The 11591-nt window shown below is 35.7% G+C and overlaps 1 long non-coding RNA gene and 1 pseudogene across 1 annotated transcript in view; one reads left to right on the forward strand and one right to left on the reverse strand.

Moving 5' to 3' along the window:
• Nucleotides 1–10961, reverse strand: part of LOC141415021 (uncharacterized) — a 65976-nt gene extending 55015 nt beyond the window's left edge. Inside the window, exon 1 of the long non-coding RNA XR_012440041.1 lies at nt 10645–10961. This is a non-coding gene — a long non-coding RNA (uncharacterized lncRNA). The remainder of the gene's footprint in view (nt 1–10644) is intronic.
• On the forward strand, nt 7965–8645 carry LOC109702355 (transcription factor Spi-C pseudogene; annotated as a pseudogene).
• Nucleotides 10962–11591: the final 630 nt, after the last annotated feature.

The raw sequence follows: 11591 nt of genomic DNA on the forward strand, positions 1-11591 counted from the left end.
AAACAGCTTTTATGTTTACTTTAAAGCTCACTAGTGGGGTACTCTACTGAAAAACTGTGCCAGTGGAAACATTTAACTATTGAGGAAAAGACCCCCCAGGGCCATTTGTGTATCACAGAGGGAGAAGAGATGAACTATAATTGAGACAAAAGGAAACTGGGCACAACAGTCTTAGCAGGATCTGACTCATTCCATCAAAAGTCTGAGAAAACCTGCAATTCCAGCCAAACTCAAGGGGCTCTGATGGCTCAAATTAGATAAGTGTGTGGAAGGATGTTTGAAACAAATTGTCCTATCAGACACTTGGCAAAATCTTTTATCAAACATAAACGTATGTTTATTTCCTGATATTTTGTACACACTCAGAGATGACTGCAATTGGGATTAGCTGAAAAGTAATTGCTAAGATCAAACCTAGAGGCTCACAACATTGACTACAAAGTAAAGCAACAGAATTGATTAATTTATAGAATTTCTATTATGCTTTAATATCAGTTAGGTAAATTCATCCCTTCACATCCACCTGAGATAGAATGTCTTAGTGAAAGTTCACCCTATAGATCATTGAAACCCTAAACATAATGTTGAATATTAGCCAATTACTGAATGTTCATGCAATAAACAATGTGGGGAATTTTTGTGAACCATGACACTGAGGATGCAGTATTAACTGGAGATACAATATTGACGGCCTTCAAGAAATACAGATAAAAATAAAGAAGTAAATAATAGATAAGTGGGTATTCAACTAAAAACAGCTGCATGTCTTGATAGAATAACAACAAGGCTATGTGAGGACAGAGGATGAGCCAAGAGAAAAGATTAAGGAACATTTTGCCTATTAGATACATAGATAATTACAAATTTGAAGTATATCACACTTATCAATGAGACCTGTAGAACTGGAGACCATTGATGATCTTATTAATGTCACAATGGAAATATCCATCAGTCTCTAAAAGGAAATACCATGCATGATTATGGCTTAATCTAAAGAATAACTAAATAGGTATTAAGATATTTGCCAAATTATGTTCACAAATACACACTTGTGCCATATCTACAGTTTGGTTATGTAAGTAGGTGTGTACTATCAAATGTAGATGAAAAATATGAGATAAATGTATCAAAATCAAAGGAAGAATGTAAGAAGTATACTTAATAAGCAATTTCGAATTTAAGATAAATATTTTTCAAAACGTCAAAGTCATCAGGGGAGGTGGATGGAGCATAAATATCTGGAACCTAAAACTCCTGCTTTGAACTTAAGAATTGTAAACATAAATAAAATATTGAAAAATCATAAAAATAATAGAAAATCATGACCATAAAAGAATAATAAAATTAATTTATAAAAATTGATTTTAAGGACTCTGGAAAATCTAAAAACAGACTTTTTTTTTATTATTGTGCTTGGAGTACACTGTGGCATTTAGAAAAGTTCTTATCATATCATATTTGAATTTACCCCCTGTACCATTCTCTGTAATCCTCCCCTCTCCCCATTGCTGGAGTAGTTTCAATAGGTCTGATTTTTCCATTTACGTACATACACAGTATTTGCACCATATTCACCCTCTTACACCCTTCCTCCATATCCTCTCCCCTCCCACTGGCACCAGTGCCCCTAGGAAGGAGCTGCTCTGCCTTCTCTGATTTTGTGAAAGAAAAAAAAAGACATTTTTGTTTGTTTAAGATAGCTATACAGGGAGCTTCCTTGTGACTTTTCCATGCATTCATTTATTATAACCCAATTGGTTCATCTCCTCTATTTTTAACTCGTTTCTGCCTTAGTCTACTTCTTATGGTGATTTCAACAGTTTTAAAATTTCTATATTAATTCTTATATAGGAAGTATATCAACCATATTCACCTTCTTAACTTCCGTCTTTTACTCTTCCTCTCTCATATATTACTGTATTTATATTAGGACTGTATTTCATATATGAGAGAAAACATGTGACTTTTGGTGTTCTGAACCTGGTTAACTTCACTTAAGATCACTTAATCCATTCTAAAGCAGAGAGAATGGTAAACAAGACAAATAATTAAGACAAGTTATTTTAAGAGTTCAGCATTAAATTCATACAAAACAGAATTAGTGACATGATGCAAGAACTGTAAGACAACTTCAGATATGACAAAATTTCTTATATAATATGCAATGTGAACATGATGACTATAAAAGCTCAAAGTATAAAGTGCATCAAATTTAGCAGTCTTAGAGTTAGTATAATATTTGACCAAATAGAGTTTTTTCCTGATTTTAAAGAAAGGTAAAATTAAAATAAAAAACTTAACCGTAATTTAACTGTATTAACCACATGTGGCACATCGCCATTTGAAAGTAAAAATAAGCTCCTGGTGCTGTACTCCTGTAGTCCTAGCACTCAGGATGCTGAAGGAGGAGGACTGTGAGTTCATGTCAGGTGCCTGGGCTGTATAGTGAGACCCTGTCTCAAAAAACATATACAAACAAATGAAACAAAACTCTTCTCTAAGTCACTTATGTAAAATCCATAATATCATCTCAGATCCAATTTTAAAAAGGTTTTCAACAACTGTTATCATTGATCACCTGTTAACAAGCTAGAGGAGGAAATATCTCTACAGTTTGATAAATGGAGTAATAAAAAACCTCATCTCACTGATAATGAAACTTCAGATGCATTCTCATTAAGTTGGAAAAAAAGCATTTTTTCTCAATTTCTATTCAACATTGTCTTACAAGATCTAGTCAATATGATAAAATAAGAAAGAAAAGGTTACACTTTTTGGTAATAAATCATCCACACCTACCTAATATTCAAAAATATGATTTTTATTCTGAGACCCAATATAATCAACTGTGAAAAAAGCAAATTTTAGGAGTGTTCTACAAACTATACAGGATCAAAACATAATGGTTACATAATGCTGGCTATAATCAATAGTCATGAGGGGGGGACTTCATAATGGCAAAGGATATGTTTGAGCTTTTTTACTCCATGTTTGCATTGTTTTCAATTTTTAAAACTCCATACATATATGCATTATTCATAAATGAAAACAATATGGTTGCAGTGTGGAGAATGAAAAATACAAAAATAAAAAGATTAAAGAAAAGTAGAGAGATTGTGATGTGATTGTTGAAGAAGCCCTTTGGCTGTTTTATGGTGAATTTCTAAAGATACAGACCATTTTCACTGACTTCCAGGAACCTTTTGGTTAGCAGTCTGCAAAAAACTGAAACTAGATCCATGTTTATCACCCTATACCAGTATTAACTCAAAATGGATCAAGGACCTTAATATCAACCCCAAACTCTAAAGTTGGTATAGGAAAGAGTAGGAAATACTTTGGAACTAATAGGTATAGCTAGGACTTTCTCAATGGAACCCCAGCAGCTCAGCAACTAAGAGATAACATAGACAAATGGGACTTCATAAAACTAAAAAGCTTCTGCTCAACAAAAGAAATGGTCTCTAAACTGAAGAGATCATTTCACCCACAGAGTGGGAAAAAATATTTGCCAGCTACACATCAGACAAAGGACTGATAACAAGAATATATAGAGAACTCAAAAAACTAAACTCTCCCAAAATTAATGAGCCAATAAAGAAATGGGCAAGTGAACTAAACAGAACCTTCTCAAAAGAAGAAATTCAAATGGCCAAAAAAACACATGAAAAAATGCTCATCATCTCTAGCAATAAAGGAAATGCAAATTAAAACCACACTAAGATTCCACCTCACCCCTGTTAGAATAGGCATCATTAGCAACACCACTAACAACAGGTGTTGGCGAGGATGCGGGGAAAAAGGAACCTTATACACTGCTGGTTGGAATGCAAACTAGTACAACCACTCTGGAAAAACATTTGGAGGCTTCTTAAAAAGCTAAACATAGATCTGCCATATGATCCAGCAATACCACTCTTGGGGATATACCCAAAAGACTGTAACACAGGTTACTCCAGAGCCACCTGCACACCCATGTTTATTACAGTACTATTCACAAAAGCCAAGTTATGGAAACAACCAAGATGTCCCACTACTGAGAAACAGATTAAGAAAATGTGGTATTTATACACAATGGAATTTTATGCAGCCATGAAGAAGAACAGAATGTTATCATTTGCAGGTAAATGGATGGAACTGGAGAACATAATCCTGAGCGAGGTTAGCCAGGCCCAGAAGACCAAAAATCGTAGGTTCTCCCTCATATGTGGACATTAGTTCAAGGGCAAACACAACAAGAGGACTGGACTTTGATGGCATAATGAGGCGAGAGCACACAAGGGAGGTATGAGGATAGGCAAGAAAGCCAAAAAAAAACAAGATAGAATTTGATGTCCTCAATGCAAAGGAACTAATGCACAAACTTTAAAGCAACAGAGACCAATAAGATAAGGGGACCAGGAAGTAGAGAAAAGGTTAGTTCAAGAAGAATTAATTAAAATGTAACACATATGTATAGGAAAGCAATGCGAGTAAACTCCCTGTATAGCTATCCTTATCTCAACTAGCAAAAACCCTTGGTCCTTCCTATTATTGCTTATACTCTCTCTTCAACAAAATTAGAGATAAGGGCAAAATAGTTTCTGCCTGGTAGCGAAGGGGTAGTGGGGGAGAAGGAGGGGACGGGGAAAAGGGAAGTGGCAGAGGGAAGGGGGGGAGAAATGACCCAAACATTGTACGCACATATGAATAAAAGAAATTAAATAAATAAATAAATAAATAAAGATAGAGACCAGTCAGTGTGCTTTACTTTAAGACTGACATCTTTTGTTTGTATGGATAGTATCATGAATGATTTAGTAGCTATAACTCTTATACTAAGAAGGAAACAAATGCATGTATGTTAAGATACCAAATAGGCAGCAAAGCAGACTTGTGATGTACTTGAGGAAAAAACTAGGAATAAAATAAATATTGAGGAGAATTTGACACACAGAGAGAAACAGAGCACAATGAGAGGGATTAAGAATAGACAGGGAAATGACACTTGTTGAAACTATTGCACAAATGGGAGAAAGGGATATAAGAGAGAATGGTGGAGGGGTGAATTCAAGTGTGATATATTTAATATATTTATTGTAAGAACTTTTGTAAATTCCACAATGGACGCCCACTCAGCACAACAGTATTTAAAAAAAGAACATAAAAAAGGGACAGGGAAATTCTTCTATTCCTTTGTGATACTGGGAAAGGAAGGAAAGACTGAAAAATTTGTGTCATGCCCAACAGTATACCTATTGTATGTTTTACCCATAAAAGCTAATGATTGTGCAGTAAAACAGAAAACACGTTAACTGATTAGAAGCACAGATTTTTGAGGCAGCCACACCTGGGTTCCAATACCAACATTGCTGCTGAATAACTGGTGAGCGACTTAAGGGCAGAGTTTTTGGTTTTGTTTTTTAATTCTTAGAATCTGAGAATCCAATTTTTCATCTTTAACGAGGAGGCTGTTGTTACTAGTATCTTCTTTCATGACATGCTTGTGATGAAGTCTCTTAAATATCTTTTCTACTGCAAACAGAAAATGCAATCTGACAGGGGTTACCATTTCCAAGTCTTCAGATCTCAATTTGTTTGGCTTGTTACATAAGAAGAAATGACCAACTAGTATAGTTCTACCTACTGTTCTATCATTTTCACAGCAGTTTAAATATCCATGCTCTCAATTCAAATGTAGATATTGGCATCACATTTCAATTTTTAATATAATGTTTCAGAAGGAATGCTTCTTAGGGTTGTTTCCTAAGGAAGGAAATCTCCATCCCTCCGTTCACTTGATCTATTTGTATTCTGAATAACTGATCCTGTGCTCTGAGCTGTATTTTTCTGCTTCTCATATTCCCTTCATTTTGGCAAAGATTTACGGTGTTAATCCTCTTATATTCTTATAATAAACAGACCTGGCAGTTCAACAATAGCCAATCTTCTGTTTCAGACCTTCATTCTTTTGCCCCATGTTATGCTCCTGCTTTTGCAAGACTGCCTTGTAGTCACTATGTGACTCCCATTCTGTTCTGAGCAGTTTACAAGTGAAGATGTCATTTCCACAAAAATGTTCAAACAGCAAATATTTTCCTTAACATCAAATATTTTTTTAAAATGGTATCAAATATGAAGCTGAAATATTTAGTGTTCTTTTCTTTTGATTTTTAATATCAAAGTAGTTTGCACCCATTAGAACTCTTTTTTCTTAAGTTTTCTCTATTTTACATGAAATCATTTTAACATCATTATTTCCTAAGTCACCAGTTATAATATTTGAAGTGTTTTAGATTAAAGTTGAAATCCATGAAGGCATTTGGTGTATTTTTTCACAAAAATAGTAAAGAAGTGTTTTGTTTGGAATAGAATGGAGCCCTGCTTTAGTGTAAGCATGGATACTCTGATGTTTTCTAACTAAAAAGAAGCCTCATTAAAATGATGTTTGTTATCAGAATCTAAAGAATGAAACTGTACTAGAGGCTGGAACCCTAGCTTGAACTTCACATCCTTTCAAAATGCCCTGCATTTCCCACAGTAATTTTTTAATCACAATTTCAAACCAAGCTAAGGATAATTCTGTTATTTTTTTTTTGAAGTAATAGTGCCAATAGCCTTGGAAAGCAGACGGCTTGCATTGTTGAGTCCTATTTTTGCAATAATTTAGTCATATGTCCTTGCCAAAATCAGTCTTTCTGGAAGGAAGTTTTCTCATGTATAAAGGCAATGGACAGGTGGCTTCCAAAAGGTCTTTTAGGTCTAAAAATCTCTGATTATTTAAGGAAACTGCTCACTAGATACATAAATTTCAGTAAATACATAAATATTTCAAAATGATTTAGAGATAAAAAGTTATAGTCTTCTATAATCAGCATTACACTTTACATATAACATTATCAATCATCATTTTCTCTGTATTATGTCATATTTTTATATTTCCTTATAAAATATATTCCAATTTAAAATAAATTAGGATCTCTTATATAAGCATATACTTTTTTTCATCCACTGTCTGTTAGTATAAGTTCTAGATAAGAACAGAGTCTATTATAGTATGTATAGGAATTCAATTTCCCAGTGTGGCTTTCTTAATGAGATTTTTCTATATTAGGAAACTAAATATGCTATACAAAATGATACAATTTCCTAGAGCATAGATTATCTATATTAAATACCAGGAGTACAAAATATGATATATCATTCATTACCTGACATAATAAGAGTGGGTACTTAATGCTTCCAGCTAACCAACAATTTGGTGGGATGCAAACTTAACTTTTAACCTTGAAATGTCTTGCAGGAATGAAGCTTCACTCACTAAACTACTCTTTTTTTCCATAACTCAAAAAAACCCAAATGTAGTGGAATATGTTGACGCACACCTGCCATTCTAGGTACTTGAGAAACGGAGGCAGAAGAACGGCAAGTTCAATGCCAATCCAGGCAAAGTTAGCGAAATCCCATCTCAAAAACAAAACAAAACTGACAGCATCTGCTACCTGTCTCTTGGAGTACTTTCTCATGGAACCCACCTAGCCCCTATTCTATAGCCTATAGGAGGCCTATATGGAAAAGAACTAACATCCTTGACTCCATCTCTGTGAAGCCTTCCACAAACCATCAAAAATGGCCTGTAAAACATGAGAGTAACTCGTGCCCCTCCCACTAATCAAGTAACCCTAGCTGACACTGTGGAGCTGACATAAACCTTCCTCACTGAGTCCTACAAATATGGAAATTAGACAAGTTATTGGTTTTGTTTAAAGGAAAATACAACAACAAATGCTGTTAAAGTATGAAAAGTTGAAAGATGATTATACACATGCTTCAGAGAAAGTTAATTCCTTCTTCTACAAGTGGGAGCTACTTTGAACTTGGAAGAGCAGTACTGGGGATTGAACCCAGGGTCTTGTGTATGTTAGGCAAGTGCTTTACCACTGAGCTTCAGCCCAACCCCCAAATTGTCAATTTATTAATAAAGCATGACTTTTGCTATACAAAACAAGATGGGTTGAGCATTTGAAGATGCTTTTGAGGTACTGAGGCAGCATTCAACTGGGGATGTGTAGTACAGCCCAGATTATAAGAATTATCTGACTTAGCCATTATCCTCACACCAGAGGAAACTCCAGCTACTGTGGAATTTCCTCTGTATTCCTTCAGAGGAACATGTCTATAAATGGAGAACTGTAGTAAACAACACTGAAGAATTCTATTTTGAAGGAAATATTCACCAATCTCAGCAGAACATAATTGAAAACCAGTTGGTACAACTTGCTGCTTTTCAGCAAAAAGGAGGAAAAGGCAGGAAGAAACTGAGACTGAATAGATTCACAAATCCCTGATACAGAGTCTTGTATCCAGTGAGTTCATAAAAACAAAGGCATCTTCAGTTGGTATTAAAACACAAAGAAAAAAACTGCTAAACTTTGGGGAAAAAAGAAAAGATCACTGGAAGACCAGGACTTATCAGAAAATGGCCAGAGCCCCAAGGAAATCACTAAAGTCCAGAGAAAGCTCACCTACCAATTCAATGAGGCCATTCTGCAAAGTCTCTCTCCACTTCATTTCTAAAGGAAAGCAATCTTTTATTAATCTTATGCTCAACTGATTAAGAACATCTCAGTTAAGATAAATTGAGTGCAAATTACCACTATGCATAGGCCACTTACCCTGAGCTAGGCCACTTGATTGTTAAACATACTCTCCTACTTCCTGGTTTCCTGGTATCAGAAAATCCTACAACCTTTTTAATTTTTCACTTAAAGCAAATACAGCCTACCCTCCATATCCACAGGTTCCACATCTATGGATTCAGCCAACAAAGGATAAAAAAAATTTGAAAAAAAAAAGTGTATACTGACCATGTATGGACATACTTTTTGTCATTATTCCCCAACTCATATAACAACTATTTAGATAACATTTACAATGTATATGTATTATAAGTAATCTACTGATATTTTGAGGTATTAGGGAGGATGTTCCTAAGTTATATGCAAATACTTTGCCATTTTTATTAGGGACTTGAGCATCCATGGATTGTGGCATCCAAGGGCATCCTGGAACCATTATCCACAGAAATACTGAAGATTTACTATACTGAAAAGGAAAAAAATACTCCAATTAACCTGATCATTGCTGTCTCTTATCAAACAGCATATAATCTATACTAACATGGGAAATTCTGTCAACAAATAAGTCTGTTTCTTCAAATGTTCAATCCCTATTTGCAAGTGTAGACTAAATATTCTTGCTCTTGATATTCTCTATGCAAACACTTTCTTTCAGATTATGTCACCTTGCATGACTGGATTACATATTAATTGAAACATTTTCCTGTCACATATTCAGATAAGAATAGTCTAATGTATATCTGATGACTTTTCAAAACTTATTTACAAAAGCTGATTGCACATGGTACAGAATTTATACCAAAAGCATTCATGGATTAAAAACTTTGGTGAATTGTTCATATTTTTTATTATCACCAATCTAAAACGTGTAAAGTGGTATCTCATTGTGATTTTAATTTACATTTCTCTGATTACAGATGTTTCATGTATCTATTGGTCATTTGTTTTTCTTTTAAGAAATTTCTAATCAAATCATTTTCCCATTTGCTTTCTTGTTATTAAGGAATTTGAGTTCCTTGGATATTTTGGATATTAGTTCCTTATTCAATTTTGACTTGGAAATGTTTTCTTTTTCACTCTACTGTTTTCTTTGCTACACAGAGCTTTTCTTTGCTTGATACAATCCCATTTGCTTATTTTTGCTTTTATTGCTTATGTTTTGGGGATTATATGAAAGAAATCTCTACTCAGACCAATTTCATGCAATCTTCTCCTTATATTTCTTTAAGTAGTTTTATAGTTTCAAGTCTTATGTCTGTCTTTAATCCATTCTGACTTGATTCTTGTATAAGTGATGAGATGAAGTCCACTTTCATTTTTCTGTATGTAGAATTCTAGTTTTCCCACTATCATTTATTGAAGAGATTGTCCTTTCCTCATGTGTGTTCTTGGCATCTTTGTGAAAAATCAATTTACCTTAGATATGCAGGCTTATTTCTTGGCTTTCAATTCTATTTCATTGATTGAAATATCATTTTATGCTAGTACCATGTTAGTTTAATTACTATAACTTTGTAATAAATTTTGAAATCTGGCCATATGATGCTTCCAGCTTTTTTCTTTTTGGTAAGTTTGCTTTGGCTATTCAGAATCTTTGATGGTTCTATAACAAATTTTAATTTTTTTCTATTCCTGTGAAGAATAATATTAACATTTTCATATAAATTCATGATAACAAGTGTTGGTAAGGATATGGAGGAGGACCCAAGATGGTGACGGAGACAGAGCCACAGACCTCGTGAGCTGGACACACTCCTGACTGAGGTAAAGCTCCAGGGACAGCCAAAAACACAGCACTCTAAAGACTTAGATCATGGAAGGCCTCACCACACCACAATCTAATAAAAGAACAGCTGGCCTGCCAAATTCCTGCCCTGTATGTCTGCAGAGCCTCTACTCTATTCTGCCAGGCTCTCTGGCTGTGCCAGGCCACAGCCCCCTATGCCAGACCCACACACGGCGGGATACCTGTCCCTTAGCCATGCCAGCCTCCAACCCCAGACCCACACCACACAGGAATACTCACCCCTTGGCTGCTGGATCAATGACCACCGGGATCCCTGCCACCAGTCTGCACTGGACCAAAGCCTGGAGCAGGTCCCTCAGTTCACTGGGGACCACTACCCTGCAGGCCCTTCTGAGCCACAGCCACATGTGGGATGACTGGACCCCCACCCCGCCCATCAGGCCCTGCCTGGCTCAAGCACCATGTGCCCCGCTGGGACAGGCACCATTCTGGTGCAAAACAGCTGCATCCACCAGCCTGCCGGGAGCCCTGCCCCCTGGACGCAGCCAGCCCCAGCTCTACAGGCTTGCCAGATAACTGCTTCACCAGGCTCCTGCTTGGCTGCCACTATCAGGCTCCAAGCATGCCTAAGAGACACTCACAGACTGTACTGGACACTAAAGAACTAAAAACAACTAAGCCTCCAATCCTACTGTTCCAGAACTGCTGATTTTTTTTCTCCCTTTGTTAAGGGTTGGCAGCCTAGTTTGCTGTTTGATCACCCACTGTCTCTATTTTTCCCTTTATATCTTTCTTTCCTTTTTTCTCTCTTCTCTCTTCCTTTTATCTTCCCTCTCTTTCTCTTTTTTATCCTTCTCTCATGATTTTGTTATTATTAATATTGTAACCCAGCTAATACCAAATTACACATAGTCCAGGGACAGAAACAGTACCTAGTGGAAATATGGGAAGAAAAAAAAGGGATGGAAACCATTCTTCCCCCAAAAATAAAGTAGTACAGGATTTAGAGCAAGATGAAGAAAATAGATACCCAGACCCAGACTCCAACAAAACAAAGATAAACTATACCAAGGAACCCAACAAAGAACACAAGACCACCCTGAAAGAAGAAATTCTACAAGTAATTAATGAGAATTTCATACAGACGCTACTAGACATGGTCAACCAAAGTGTACAGGAGGCACTCAAGAAATTACAAGACGACAAAACTCAAGAATATCAGAAAA

This window comes from Castor canadensis, chromosome 12 (genome assembly GCF_047511655.1).
Source record: "Castor canadensis chromosome 12, mCasCan1.hap1v2, whole genome shotgun sequence".
NCBI lineage: Eukaryota > Metazoa > Chordata > Mammalia > Rodentia > Castoridae > Castor > Castor canadensis.